This window comes from Schistocerca cancellata, chromosome 7 (assembly GCF_023864275.1).
Source record: "Schistocerca cancellata isolate TAMUIC-IGC-003103 chromosome 7, iqSchCanc2.1, whole genome shotgun sequence".
In the NCBI taxonomy this organism is placed as follows: Eukaryota; Metazoa; Arthropoda; class Insecta; order Orthoptera; family Acrididae; genus Schistocerca; species Schistocerca cancellata.
The window spans coordinates 69,347,280-69,363,828 of NC_064632.1; positions in this window are offsets into that span (position 1 = coordinate 69,347,280).

Here is a 16,549-nt window from a genome sequence, read left to right on the forward strand (position 1 = left end):
TAAGAAATGTATTGGTCTGCTGCAGAGCAAAATAGTATGTGTCTGCGCATTATAAAATCTCTGCCACTTGTAGCAACACTATTCCAGAATGGTCCGCAGCTCGTGGTCGTACGGTTGCGTTCTCGCTTCCCACGCCCGGGTTCCCGGATTCGATTCTCGGCGGGGTCAGGGATTTCCTCTGCCTCGTGATGACTGGGTGTTGTGTGATGTCCTTAGGTTAGTTGTGTTTAAGCAGTTCTAAGTTCTAGGGGACTGATGACCATAGATGTTAAGTCCCATAGTGCTCAGAGCCATTTGAACCATTTATTCCAGAATGAGATTTTCACTGTGCAGCGGAATGTGCGCTGATATGAAACTTCCTGGCAGATTAAAACTGTGTGCCGGACCGAGACTCGAACTGGCAGAAGTAAAGCTGTGAGGACGGGGCGCGAGTCGTGCTTGGGTAGCTCAGTTGGTAGAGCACTTGCCCGCGAAAGGCAAAGGTCCCGAGTTCGAGTCTCGGTCCGGCACACAGTTTTAATCTGCCAGGAGGTTTCAACGCTATTCCAATCATACGCCACGTACTTCATCAATATTCTAAAACGGGAACCCATACAACACTGCCGAGGTAATACAATTCTTTACAAACACAATGCCGACAGAACATAAGAGAGACCTTCTTTGCCCTAAGAAGAATGATCTGGAGACATTTAAGTTAATATTTATTGATCTTGGTGGGTATGTGCGAGAACAGAAGAGAGCCGGTGTTGCAACAGAAAGACAGTGCAGCAGTTCCTGGAAGTAAGAGCGCATGAACGGAAATGTAGGAGAGAGCAGTAATGGACGTTGGTCTCCGAATCAATGGACAAACTGACGTAAACAAAGATGCAGAAGGAGGACGAGAGTGGAAGGTGTGACGTCCCTTCCCTCCTTCACTCGCCGGGAAGAGACGCGACATGTAACGATGTTGGTCCCCGTCGGTGTGACGTGGAACAGCACCTGCAACTCTCGTGAGAACACAACTCCTCGCGTGGTTCACAAATATTCTGTTATCTGTCCTCAACAGTCTTCTCAGTTTGTGCGAACTGGTAAACTGCAACAGTTTATTTTTATTTTTATGCCTGGTTAGTACCGCGATGAAATAAAATCTCGAATCTTGATTTCATCATTACGGTCGTTTTTCACATCATACATAGCGAGTATGAAAATTTGCTGTCTACTATTCCGTTGCTATGCCGTTGCTACGTCTAATTATTAACAAAGGTCCGACGTAACACTAGAGATAAGTAATTTTTTTTTAATACGCTGTAACACTGTGTAAGTAGGCTGTTTATGTTTTCTTATTGGCAACGTTACGTAGCGCTCTGTACGAAAATCACTGGCTGTGCTGTGTGCAGTCTGTGGCTAGTTTGCATTGTTGTCTGCCATTGTAGTGTTTGGCAGCGGCAGCTGGATGTGAACAGCACGTTGCGTTGCGCAGTTGGAGGTGAGCCGCCAGCAATGGTGGATGTGGGGAGAGAAATGGCGGAGTTATGATATTTGTAAGAATGGATGTTAATTGAACTGCTATATATATTATGACTATTAAGGTAAATACAATGTTTGTTCTCTATTAAAATCTTTCATTTGCTAACTATGCCTACTAGTAGTTAGTGCCTTCCGTAGTTTGAATCTGTTATTTAGCTGGCAGTAGTGGCGCTCGCTGTATTGCAGTAGTTCGAGTAACGGAGATTTTTGGTGAGGTAAGTGATCTGTGAAAGGTATAGATTAATGTTAGTCAGGGCCATTCTTTTGCAGGGATTTTTGAAAGTCAGACTGCGTTGCGCTAAAAAAAAATATTGTGTGTCAGTTTAAGCACAGTCGTGTATAATTGTTCTAAGGGGACGTTTCATAACTGGTTTAAACTAATCATGCTTCACTGTCCATTATTCATGTACTCTCTTAGTTACTTAAAATGTTGAACGAGTTAGGCGACACGTAAGACTTACCTTTCGACTCAGATTTTATTGTTCTTTCTGTAATTAATTGTTTGTCCCTACAACACACGCACACCGATACGTCATTCGAGATTAACTTCTGTTCAGTTCAGTAATAGTGACGCTGACGACAACTTTTGACTAATTGGCGTACTTACCTTTCTTCGTGTCTTCGTTTTATTGTGTCCTACTCAAGACTACGAATTGTTTTTCTGTCGTTGATCCATTGCTCTCAAGGTTTGTAACTGTCCATCAGTACTAAGGCTAAATCCGATACATCAATATCACTCAACTGAAGTCTAACACTTGTCTTATTATAACGTCGCGTTCAGATCGGTAAAGATTAACTTCCATCAGTCGAATGACTGAGCAATACTTCAGTCTCTACGTCACGAACTATCAAAGTTCCAAAACTGAAACAATCTAACAGCGTTTGCGCCCAGACAACTATCGCAAAAGTACTCTAGAGCGACTCCTTAACTAACTAACTGAACATTTCCAGTCCGAGTTGCATTGTAGTCGCACTGAATTTTCTTTTCGATGCGGTTACAACTCTCTTCCATGGTAAATGTTATCTTTGACCGAATTACTTTCTTGGATTTAACCTTCGTTCATATGATTTTGAATTTATTCTATAGATGTTTGATAAAGAATCTAGGATAAACCTTTCCTTTTATCTACCCTTTTTGTGCGCTATTCTCAGTATTTGGATAATATTAGTGTTAATCAAAATATTACCAATGTAGATTTCATCGTCAATAGTTGCCGTCACTGTCAAGATGACTCACTTCCCTACTTAAAGTTTCCACGAAGTTTGTTAATTGGGGTTTTCTATCCTTAGGGCGTTACAGAGGGATTACCAGAGCAGCCAAGAGAGAAAGATAAATTAGAACCGTGGAGATTGTTGAATTGTGGAAGTCCGCTCTAGAGTGCTGTTGACAAGCCTGTCTTGAGGCTAATCAGAAAACGAGTGCAGACAGGGGCCAGATCTACGATCTGAATATCTTGAAACATGACGAAATCAGAGATGATTTGTTGGCTGAGATGGGGAGCACTGAAGTACCAGTGTGTCCCGTGGCGGTAGTTAAGACTGACAGTCATTAACTTTCCGCTGTCCTAGACACAGGTCGTCTCATTAATGGAATATCAGAAACCGCGTTTTTACCCTGTCTAACAATCCTACCACAACAAAGGTCAAAAATTAATTATGATTGTAGTGTTGCTCACGCTGCTAAAGATTGCATTTTCGGGCAACATCAAAGTTATATTATGTGGCAGGTGTCATTAGAGCACAGTTAATAAAGTCATTTCTTGAAATAATGGATAAACTAGGCACTCATCTTTTCGTGTTTCCCACGCTGATCTCGTAGTGAACTCATGGCTCATTCGTCGAAAATCTAGGTAGCGAAATTGGTCAGCTGGAGCATGATGAAATTTTCCGCATCGTTGAATGCAAGGTTTCTGAAATCACAGACGGACAGACTGTGACGAGCTCAGAAGGATATTGATTGAGCATTATGAAGTATGTAGTATTAAAACAGATACTCTTAAGGATTTTAGATATAAGTTTAGGTTTAAGGACTATGATAAGTTTTTCACGAAAGCATACTGTCCTCCACTGACTTATAAAACGCAGGCGCAACAACAAATCGAAGAGATGTTGGAACAAGAGGCTTTGGACCAGCAAGAAGTAGTTACAACAGTGATGTATACATGATGAATGAAAATTTGTACCAAGGCAGGGATTCGAACCAGGGGCTCCTGCTCATTTTTTTTTTTTTTTTGCTTTTTTTTTTTTTTTTTCTACCGACTGAGCTATGACATAAACTGAAAACAAAAAATTAAAATTTCCACTCAAGGGAAGACTTGAACCAAGGACCTCTTTTTTTTTTTTTTTTTTAATGTCCCAAAAGAAAAATCATATATAAAAAAGAAGGAAAAGAAATATAGGACTGAAGTGACATCCTCGTCACTTCACTGGGAGTACATCCTATCCCTCGAAACAACGTAAACCTGGGACTCCCCACCGCTTCGGGGGGTTATGAAACATGCTGCCTAGAAAGTTCGCAAAATTCGTCTTATATTTAGAGTGGCGTCGGATGATTTCGTGTTGTTCTAGTAGATAATGCCAATAGTCCATGCCCGATATCAATGTCCGCGAGAGCACGTAGTGCGATGCGTGTCCACCAATCCATCGGATTGCCGAAGTTTTTTGTGAGGGGAAAAACACAGCGTCAGGGAAAAATAAAGCGTCCGTCGTGATCGTTGATTCGTCGGTGCGTCTGAGGAGGGCCATGATGCGTTGCGTCAGCCGCCAAACATCCGTTGCCTCACCGCACTGCAGAGAATGTTCGTCGGTGTCCTGCATGCCACATATAAGGCAGAGCGGGGAATCTACCATGCGAATGTCGTACAATCGTTGGCGGTTGACTGTCTTGCGGTTGATTAGTGTATACCAAGACGACCGCGCTGCTGTGGTAAGGAGAGGTGTATGGACAGCTCGCCAAATCTGTCGCCAGTTTCGTGTTGGGTATTTAAGTTCGACAACATTGCTGCCATGATGACGCCGCAAGTAACAATATAGCTCACGGGTAGTGGGGATTCTTGTAGAAGGTATCTGTAACTGAACATAACTAAAATCAACAAAAAATCGCGCGACGTGAGAAAAAGAGGGCGAGATTGTGCCTACCGCCACCGGTGGTTCAAAGGACGCGGGAAGAAGCACATCCAGGATGGCCGACGTGATGGCGTGTCGCCGTTGGTTCCAAGTGCGTAGCGTCGCTCGCAGGTATAGAGCTAGAGCCTTGTTCCGCACATCCGTGAGGTTAAGTCCTCCAGCATGGTGTGGGAGAGTTAAAGTCTTGTATTTGACCTTAAACAACATTCCTTGGCTGACATAGTATCCAAAGGCCGCCATTAATCTGTCAGCAATACCATGTGGCATTGGCAGTACCTGTGCCAGGTGCGGCAGTCGCGAGGCGAGGTGAACATTAGTGTAGTCCACCCGTTGGAGCAGGTCGTGCGTTCGGAGTGAATTGTTGCGTATGTGCAGTCGGACGTTCTGGAGGAGACGTCGATAGCTCGCCGCCGCTGATTTCCGTAGCGATCGGGTGAACAATACACCTAAGCATCGCAAGATGTCCACCGTCGTAAACGGACTGTGGAGATCGTCCAGCCCTCGACCGATGTGCATGATCTTGGTTTTATTCATGTTGACCCTGCTTCCCGCAGCTACTCCGTACGTAGTAAGAAGGGTAACCACCTGACTGACTTCGTTCTCCGACCGGACGAGTATCATCAAGTCGTCGGCATATGCACGACACGTGAAGGAGCTCGCACGGAGTCGGACGCCTGTGAGAGTCCGTCTAAGAGTCTGCATCAATGGTTCGAGCGCTATTGTAAACAGTATCATCGACAAGGGACATCCTTGCCTAACTGAGCTGCAAACAGGAATCGGTCCTACCTCCCTGCCATTGACTCTCACCGTCGAAGAAGCGCCGCGAAGGAGGCGCATGAGGACGGTAATAAAATCCTGTGGTATCGCCATGCGTCGCATGGTCGAGTCAAGGAAATCGTGGTTGATCCTGTCAAAGGCACGATCAAAGTCCACCGATACGAACGCCGCTCGCATGCGACAAGCTTCCGTCAGGGAAATTACGTCACGGTATTCGCCGAGGATAGAATGTATGTTGCTCCGAACCCCTAGACAAGCCTGGTCTGGTGGTATCGTCTTGGATATTACAGTCTTGAGCCTTGCCGCCAACATTCGCGCAAAGATCTTATAATCAGTATTGAGCATCGTGAGCGGTCTAAATTGATGGGCGCTGACACTCGCTGTCGATTTCGGTATTGGTATAAGCAGTCCCGCCATGAACTGCGACGGAACGTCCGTGTCAGGGCTCAATAACTCATTATACATCAATACCAACTGGGACATCATTAAATCCACAAATGCGCGGTAAAATTCGAGCGTCAACCCATCTGGCCCAGGGGATTTATGCACCGCACCCTTCGCGAGTGCGCCCCGGATGTCATCTTCCGTTAGGGGTTCCAATAGCGCCTCTGCATCCAGACCATCCACCTCCGTTTGCATCTGTAGCAAAATTTCTTCTCCTGTCCGATTGTCCGTCGGCGTCCCAGTGAAAAGGAGGCGGTAATGCTCCAGAAACTCAGCAACAATGTCCTGTTGTGACGTCAAGGGCCGACCATCGTCATCATGGAGGACTGTGATTAGGGATCGGCGATTACGCGCATGTCCCTTGGACACATGATGCATGCCAATACGTTCTCCATCGACGTTGTCCAAGCACCGAGCACGGATCGAAAGTCCCTCCAGTCGACGTTTCGTGATCGATAAAATGCAGGCCTGAATGCGATGGACTTCCGCTTGACGCTCGAGCGATGGGGCCATGGAGGACAGGTCGCGGAGCACCATGTAGTAATAATCAAGTGTATCTCGGAGCCATTTCGCTTTTTCCTTGCCATACGTGATGAGAGCTCTTCGTATCGCCGGTTTTGCACACTGCAGCCACCACGAAAGAACCGTACGGTGCAGCGGCAGACGGCGAGTGCAAGTCTGCCATGTTTCTTCGATCCGCTGGCGACATTCGAGATCCACCAATAAGGATGAATTGAGTTTCCAGGAACTACGACTCCGCCAGACCCTCTGCCGTGGGAGGGTTAACGTGCATAAATATGCAAGGTGATCCGTAAAAGCTGTGGGCCAACATTCAGCAGCCAACACGTGATCTCTTAATCCGTCAGAAACATAAATCCGATCCAGCCTGCTCGCCGAGTGGCTAGTAAAATACGTGTAGCCCTCTCGCTGCCCATGGATCTTTTCCCACGTGTCTATAAGGGCCATGTCCCGGCAGATCGTGTTCAATGCGTGGCAGGAGCTGAAATTAGGAGTTTGATCCTTCTGGGCGAGTACACAGTTAAAATCCCCCCCTACCAAGATGTGGTCATACCTCCCATGGAATAGGGGGGCAATCTCCTCCGAGTAGAATCGTGCACGCGCCTGTCGATTGTCAGATCCGGAGGGTGCATAGATGTTGACGATACGAATGCCGTTCACGGTCATAGCCAAACCCCGAGCCGAAGGAAGGTAATCGAGGTCACGCATCGGAATCCCTTCCCGGACTAGTATCGCTGTGCCACGTCCTCCATCTGGAGTCGGCGCTAGGTAAGTGTTGTATCCGTGCACGTCGGGAAAAGCAGCATTGCAGGTTTCCTGCATCAGCAGAATATCAACGTCAGTGGCGTAAATCATGTCCCGGAGAAGTTGCATCTTTGCAAGCGAACGTGCGGTGTTAATGTTCACTGTGCCCACCTTATATGCTTGGTTCGTTGTCGTTGTCATGCTCGTGTCAGTTCATTGAGAACTCCAAGGGCGTTAGTCCACTATTCTTGCTCAGAGGGGTGCCCGCCAACGGGCTGCCCTCCTTTGTTGTCGTTCCGTGGTGAGTGGTCATCATTAGGGGGTGGCAATTCCTGTATGTCCTCGACTGGTTCCGCCCAGTCGCAGTGGTCATCCATCCGAGAAACGTCCTCTGATGTATTTCGACGAGGCTGCTGGGACATTGGTATCCCTGACTCCTTCGTCGGCAGCGCTGGGTCAGTCGGTGTCAATGAAGAGGGACCATCTGAAAGGCAGGACATCCGGTCTCCATCTGGCGGAATCCTGTCAGCGTCCTCTAAAGGCATGTGTTCTGTGTCAGACAGTTCTTCGGCTAGGATACCTTCCGTGTCCCCTAGGCTAGGGGGGGACGTGTCACCCGAACTATGGCGACGCTTTTTGCGACGCTTCGGCGATCGCTGTTTGCGTGCCCTGCCCTCTGCTGCCTCACTGTGTTCGTCGATCGTTCGTTGGTCCGTTGCCGGCGCCACTGTCGCGACCTCTACTTCCACGTCGCGTGCTTCATGTGAGTTGTCGGAAGGTTCCTCCCTCAACTGACGTGACGTGGGTGTAGGGACATTCTCCGACTCACCTCCATGCTCCCGTAACTCGGTCGGCTCTTGCATAAACACGTCCTTGTCACGCTCCGAACTGGGCAACACCTCCCGGCGAGCCACCGACACGTACGTCATCGGCAGTTGCGTGGGAACTTCTCGCTGTGACGCGTCACCATGTGGCAGTTGCACGACGCGGCGTTGTATGCACTCCGAGCGGATATGTCCTTCTCCACCACAGCCAGAACAAGTGCGTGGCTGGCCATCGTAGATCACAATAGCTCGACACCCGCCAATGTATAAATAAGACGGGATATGTTTAGTAAGGACGATCCGCACCTGTCGCACGCCGTTTAGCACAGGATAGGTACTAAAACTTGCCCAGCGTTCAGGCGTATGACTAAGTACCGTTCCATATGGTCGCAGCGATTCAATAACCATCGATTCTGGCACCTCAAACGGCAGTTCAAAGATCCGAATCATCCTCACACCCAATCCTGAAGGAGCTACTGTTACATCGCTGATATGGCCATCAGAGTGTCGAAATTTAAATCCTCTTTGAGCAGCGGAGAGAGTTCTTTCACACGCAGCTTCATCGGTCATCTTTACGTACATTGTACTGCTTACAATGGACAGGTGTATTCCAATTATGTCCGTAGCAGGTAAACGAACTTCTTCCCTCAAAAAACGCTCTATTTCGAAAGCTTTGGGTCTGGCAAATTCGTTGTCGAACGTAAATTGGAGCGTAGTCTTTCGAAAATTGTGTGCCATGGCGATCGAGTCAGACAACAACACGCGCGAGTACCGACGGTGTAAACACTTCCTCGTCCACGCGCGCCCGCGGCCGGGACAGCAGGTCCGTGCCGCGCCACCGCCTAAAGCAGACTATCTCATCAGGCAGCTACGCTAACCACTACGCTACCCTGGCACAATTGCTTAGCGCAACTGCACGGAGTACCATAGCATGCCGCCCTCTTCAATGCAAATTCTCATTCACGCCTCAGCCCACTTCGCAGAGGCTCTCCAGCTTTATTGGAATAAGACCTCAGCATGGGATCCTACCTGAAAGCCACGCATAGGAGCTTTAATCGAATGGAGCTGCATGGTTCCAGGGACTTTCTCAAATCCCAAACATCTATGATATACAGGGCTATTACAAATGATTGAAGCGATTTCATAAATTCACTGTGGCTCTATTCATTGACATATGGTCACGGCACACTACAGATACGTAGAAAAACTCATAAAGTTTTGTTCGGCTGAAGCCGCCAGAGAGCTCGAGAGCGCAGTGAGACAAAATGGCGACAGGAGCCGAGAAAGTGTATGTCGTGCTTGAAATGCACTCACATAAGTCAGTCATAACAGTGCAACGACACTTCAGGACGAAGTTCAACAAAGATCCACCAACTGCTAACTCCATTCGGCGATGGTATGCGCAGTTTAAAGCTTCTGGATGCCTCTGTAAGGGGAAATCAACGGGTCGGGCCTGCAGTGAGCAAAGAAACGGTTGAACGCGTGCGGACAAGTTTCACGCGTAGCCCGCGGAAAATTGGCTCATGCGACAACTGGAGACCGACAGCGCCGACTTCATCTTTCAACAGGATGATGCTCCACCGCACATCCATCGTGATGTTCGGCGTTTCTTAAACAGGAGATTGGAAAACCGATGGATCGGTCGTGGTGGAGATCATGATCAGCAATTGATAGGGACATGCTGCGCCGAGTGTGGGAGGAACTTGATTATCGGCTTGATGTCTGCCGAATCACGTCGTGGTGGAGATCATGATCAGCAATTCATGTCATGGCCTCCACGCTCTCCCGACTTAACCCCATGCGATTTCTTTCTGTGGGGTTATGTGAAAGATTCAGTGTTTAAACCTCCTCTACCAAGAAACGTGCCAGAACTGCGAGCTCGCATCAACGATGCTTTCGAACTCATTGATGGGGACATGCTGCGCCGAGTGTGGGAAGAACTTGATTATCGGCTTGATGTCTGCCGAATCACTAAAGGGGCACATATCGAACATTTGCGAATGCCTAAAAAAACTTTTTGAGTTTTTGTATGTGTGTGCAAAGCATTGTGAAAATATCTCAAATAATAAAGTTACTGTAGAGCTGTGAAATCGCTTCAATTATTTGTAATAACCCTGTATGTATGACGTGAATAGGAATTTGCACTGAGGAGAGAGGCATGCTAGGGTAGTCGATGGAAATGTGCGAAACCACTGTGCCAGAATAGTAAATGGTTAGCGCATCTGCCTAGTGAGTAGGAAACCCGTATTTGAATCCCAGCCTTGGTACAAATTTTCATTCATCGCTTCAGTCTCCATACATATACCATAGAGATCTGGGACTTGGGAGGGTCGAACCATACAGTTTCATTTGATTATAAAGCACCTGTGACTGGGTTTCAGGCAGGATCCCCTGCTTTGTTCGATGCTGAGGTGCTACTCCAACACAGCTGGAGGGTCTCTGCAGTTCTGTTCGAGTTTAGGGGGAATACCAAGTGATCTGAGGTTGTTGTTGTTGTTGTTGTGGTCTTCAGTCCTGAGACTGGTTTGATGCATCTCTCCATGCTACTCTATCCTGTGCAAGCTTCTTCATCTCCCAGTACCTACTGCAACCTACATCCTTCTGAATCTGCTTAGTGTATTCATCTCTTGGTCTCCCCCTACGATTTTTACCCTCCACGCTGCCCTCCAATACTAAATTGGTGATCCCTTGATGCCTCAGAACATGTCCTACCAAGCGATCCCTTCTTCTGGTCAAGTTGTGCCACAAACTTCTCTTCTCCCCAATCCTATTCAATACTTCCTCATTCGTTATGTGATCTACCCATCTAATCTTCAGCATTCTTCTGTAGCACCACATTTCGAAAGCTTCTATTCTCTTCTTGTCCAAACTATTTACCGTCCATGTTTCACTTCCATACATGGCTACACTCCATACAAATACTTTCAGAAATGACTTCCTGACACTTAAATCTATACTCGATGTTAACAAATTTCTCTTCTTCAGAAACGCTTTCCTTGCCATTGCCAGTCTACATTTTATATCCTCTCTACTTCGACCATCATCAGTTATTTTGCTCCCCAAATAACAAAACTCCTTTACTACTTTAAGTGTCTCATTTTCTAATCTAATTCCCTCAGCATCACCCGACTTAATTCGACTACATTCCATTATCCTCGTTTTGCTTTTGTTGATATTCATCTTATATCCTCCCTTCAAGACACCATCCATTCCGTTCAACTGCTCTTCCAAGTCCTTTGCTGTCTCTGAGAGAATTACAATGTCATCGGCGAACCTCAAAGTTTTTACTTCTTCTCCATGGATTTTAATACCTACTCCAAACTTTTCTTTTGTTTCCTTTACTGCTTGCTCAATATACAGATTGAATAACATCGGGGAGAGGCTACAACCCTGTCTTACTCCCTTCCCAACCACTGCTTCCCTTTCATGTCCCTCGACTCTTATAACTGCCATCTGGTTTCTGTACAAATTGTAAATAGCCTTTCGCTCCCTGTATTTTACCCCTGCCACCTTTAGAATTTGAAAGAGAGTATTCCAGTCAACATTGTCAAAAGCTTTCTCTAAGTCTACAAATGCTAGAAACGTAGGTTTGCCTTTCCTTAATCTTTCTTCTAAGATAAGTCGTAAGGCCAGTATTGCCTCACGTGTTCCAGTATTTCTACGGAATCCAAACTGATCTTCCCCGAGGTCGGCTTCTACTAGTTTTTCCATTCGTCTGTAAAGAATTCGTGTTAGTACTTTGCAGCTGTGGCTTATTAAGCTGATTGTTCGGTAATTTTCACATCTGTCAACACCTGCTTTCTTTGGGATTGGAATTATTATATTCTTCTTGAAGTCTGAGGGTATTTCGCCTGTTTCATACATGTTGCTCACCAGATGGTAGAGTTTTGTCAGGACTGGCTCTCCCAAGGCCGTCAGTACTTCCAATGGAATGTTGTCTACTCCGGGGGCCTTGTTTCGACTCAGGTCTTTCAGTGCTCTGTCAAACTCTTCACGCAGTATCGTATCTCCCATTTCATCTTCATCTACATCCTCTTCCATTTCCATAATATTGTCCTCAAGTGCATCGCCCATGTATATACCCTCTATATACTCCTTCCACCTTTCTGCTTTCCCTTCTTTGCTTAGAACTGAGTTTCCATCTGAGCTCTTGATGTTCATACAAGTGGTTCTCTTATCTCCAAAGGTCTCTTTAATTTTCCTGTAGGCAGTATCTATCTTACCCCTAGTGAGATAAGCATCTACATCCTTACATTTGTCCTCTAGCCATCCCTGCTTAGCCATTTTGCACTTCCTGTCGGTCTCATTTTTGAGACGTTTGTATTCTTTTTTGCCTGCTTCATTTACTGCATTTTTATATTTTCTCCTTTCATCAATTAAATTCAATATTTCTTCTGTTACCCAAGGATTTCCACTAGCCCTCGTCTTTTTACCTACTTGATCCTCTGCTGATTTCTTTCCCCCATTCCTGTCAATTGTTCCCTTATGCTCTCCCTGAAACTCTGTACAACCTCTGGTTCTTTCAGTTTATCCAGGTCCCATCTCCTTAAATTCCCACCTTTTTGCAGTTTCTTCAGTTTTAATCTACAGGTCATAACCAATAGATTGTGGTCAGAGTCCACATCTGCCCCTGGAAATGTCTTACAATTTAAAACCTGGTTCCTAAATCTCTGTCTTACCATTATATAATCTATCTGATACCTTTTAGTATCTCCAGGGTTCTTCCATGTATACAACCTTCTATCATGATTCTTAAACCAAGTGTTAGCTATGATTAAGTTGTGCTCTGTGCAAAATTCTACCAGGCGGCTTCCTCTTTCATTTCTTAGCCCCAATCCATATTCACCTACTACGTTTCCTTCTCTCCCTTTTCCTACACTCGAATTCCAGTCACCCATGACTATTAAATTTTCGTCTCCCTTCACTATCTGAATAATTTCTTTTATTTCATCATTCATTTCTTCAATTTCTTCGTCATCTGCAGAGCTAGTTGGCATATAAACTTGTACTACTGTAGTAGGTGTGGGCTTCGTATCTATCTTGGCCGCAATAATGCGTTCACTATGCTGTTTGTAGTAGCTTACCCGCATTCCTATTTTCCTATTCATTATTAAAGCTACTCCTGCATTACCCCGATTTGACTTTGTGTTTATAACCCTGTAGTCACCTGACCAAAAGTCTTGTTCCTCCTGCCACCGAACGTCACTAATTCCCACTATATCTAACTTTAACCTATCCATTTCCCTTTTTAAATTTTCTAACCTACCTGCCCGATTAAGGGATCTGACATTCCACGCTCCGATCCGTAGAACGCCAGTTTTCTTTCTCCTGATAACGACATCCTCTTGAGTAGTCCCCGCCCGGAGATCCGAATGGGGGACTATTTTACCTCCGGAATATTTTACCCAAGAGGACGCCATCATCATTTAATCATACAGTAAAGCTGCATGCCCTCGAGAAAAATTACGGCCGTAGTTTCCCCTTGCTTTCAGCCGTTCGCAGTACCAGCACAGCAAGGCCGTTTTGGTTATTGTTACAAGGCCAGATCAGTCAATCATCCAGACTGTTGCCCCTGCAACTACTGAAAAGGCTGCTTCCCGTCTTCAGGAACCACACGTTTGTCTGGCCTCTTAACAGATACCCCTCCATTGTGGTTGTACCTATGGTACGGCTATCTGTATCGCTGAGGCACGCAAGCCTCCCCACCAACGGCAAGGTCCATGGTTCATGGGGAGGATCTGAGGTTTGAATGGGAATTTAGATTGAAGAGGGTGGCGTGCTGGGTAATCTGTGCAGTTGTGCTAAAGCCACTGTGCCAGGGTGGAGTAATGGTTAGCACTTCTGTCTAGTGAGCAGGAGACCAAGTTCGAATCCCACCTTCGGTAAAAAAAAAAATTATTCGTTGCTTCGATGTGTATATATACATCATAGATGTTTGAGACTTGAAAAGGTCTCTGGAACCATACAGATTCAGTTACAACAGTCCCTTACACATGATTGCAAAAAAAGATACTACAGTCAGACTGGTGTTCGTGTTCCGCAAATAAATACAATTATTGTGCCTGGAAAAGACCATCCCGAGGCTCTAGAAGCGTTATTATAGAGATTCCACAGGAAGAGCGTGTTCTCAGCAGCAGATCTGAGGGCGAGTTTTTGGAAAGCTGAAATTGATCCCAGTTGACAGTATACTGCGTTTTTATGTGATGGAAGATTTGATCGTTTCAAGAAGTGACCATTTGGTTTGCTAAAATATTCCAGGGTGTTCACATGAACCCTAGACTCAACACTCAAAAAATAAGGTGATAATTTCCTCAGCAAGAATAAAGATGACTTACTTTGCGTATGCGTTCCAGAAATTCAGGTATTGTTTGCATGGAAGAAGCACCATCGTATACACAGACCGCAAGGCCCTAGAATTTCTGATGATATCGAAACTCATGGAAGGCTATATCGTTGGGGTGTCTACCTTCAGGAATTTTCATTTGAAATTCCGCACATTCCTGATACGGGCAACGTTGTACCTGATGCACTACTGTAATCACTCGTCGGACTAACTCAGGGTGTCGGAGAAGAAATAAATAAAAACAAGTTTGGAATCCTGCACGTCAAAGACGTGTCGTACGGCAATTTCATTCGTGATGTGCTGCAAAATGTTGATGAAGAGCAAGATAACGATCCGGTGCTACGAAAGATGAAGGAGAAATTCGGAAATAAGGATTTCCTGACGCTGAGACAGTTTTATCTGCTGAGAAACAAGGCTTTATTCCGCTGTAGAAATCAAAACGATTTAACATCGACGGTGAGTGTACCAGGAGCATTAATAAATAAGATGATGTGGTACACCCACCTAAGATAAGCACATTATAGTCCGGGCAACTGTACTAGTAAACTAAAGAAGTCGGTACACATTAAAGTAAGGAGCAGCGCGTGAGGAAGGTGAAGTGCCAAAAGGCACAAACTTCTTCTACAAAGCTACCTGTTCCCTTTTCTCCCATCCTGAAGAAATTACCTGACTATGCAGCCATCGACGTGTGGGGTCCATTTCTGTGTAGAGGAAGTGGTCGCCGATATATCCTCGTTTCCATCGAATTAGCGTCCACATATGTCTCACTAACACCTTTGAGAAAGACTATCAGATGTTCTGTGTCAAAGGCGTTCATCAAAAACTTCCTAGTTACGGATGGACATGATAAAAATTAGCTTTCAGCTAAGGGGAAACAGTTCGTTTCTAAAATGTGGAAAGCTACGTTATGAAGAAAAAAATTAAGAAGATTTGTACAGCCATGTACCACCCACAAGCGAACACAACTGAGAGAATTATACAAGAGCTGGGAAAGCTATCCCGAATATATCGCAATAAAAGGCACGACACATGGGATGAATTTGTCGGGGATGTACCAAAAGATGGCCGAGCGAAGTTTTATTAAACAGGAGTCTGGAGGAAAGAATCGGAGATACGATTCTATTCCCACTGTAGCAACCGTCAAGGCATGCATACGTGATTAAAGAAACAACTCCCATGATAAAGAAAGCGGCATTGCAGGTTCTGAGGAGAAGAAGATATTGGTAAGAAACCACAGCTTCTCCTGTAAAACAAAGCTACACACACACACAACGTTTTACATAAATTATTAATCTTAGGCATAACCAACAACAGTTTGGAAAGCGTAATTTTTGCGTAAATGTTTTGCCTGCATTAAGTTGTATATAGTTGTAGGTGACAAACTGCAAAGTCAAACTGTAAAGAAAAACAGACACTATAAAAACGTAATACAGCAGGAAAATCACACCATGTGGTAAGAAGGTATGAATACATAATTTTATGTGCTCCTCAAAAACCTGTAATTACGATTCAGAAACTAATATTTGTATGTATTTAAACAGTAAAGAACATTCCTGGTGTTTAACAGCCATAACAATAAAAAACCACTGATGATGCTGCAACTGCAGTGAAACATGTCTGGGACAGAAAACAAAATCGTGTTTTTGAAAAAAGAGACAGCATTGGTCGTCTATTTTTTACTATCGCAAAATCGATTTTCTGTCACTGAGTGACCAGCTTCAGTGCTATATTGTATAAAATGGCCGGAGGAAGATACATGAGTCTATGTGATTGCCGTAAGCTTAGTGACAACAGTGCATCTTAATTTAAGTTATACAATATAGCACTGAAGATGGTCACTCAGTGACAGAAAATCGATTTTGCGATAGTAAAAAATATACGGCCAATGCTGTCTCTTTTTTCAAGTATACCTGTTATCTGGTCGTAGTGCACAAGACAACATGGAGTCGCCAATCAATAAAATCGTGTTTTGCTAAAGGCGGACCCCACTCTAAAACATTTGTTACAGCCTGTGGATGGTTTTTAAGGCGGTTTTCGATCTGCCTCGGCGAATGCGTGCTGCTTCTCCTTATTCCGCCTCAGTTACACTATGTCGGCGATTGCTGCAGAAACACTGCCTCCACGTACGCGTACACCACAATTACTCTACCACGCATACATTTGGGGTTACATTCGTCTGGTACGAGACGTTCCCGGGGGGTCCACTGCAGGGCGAACCGCACAATAACCCTGGGTTCGGAGGGGCGGAGGTGGGGCGGGTGGACCT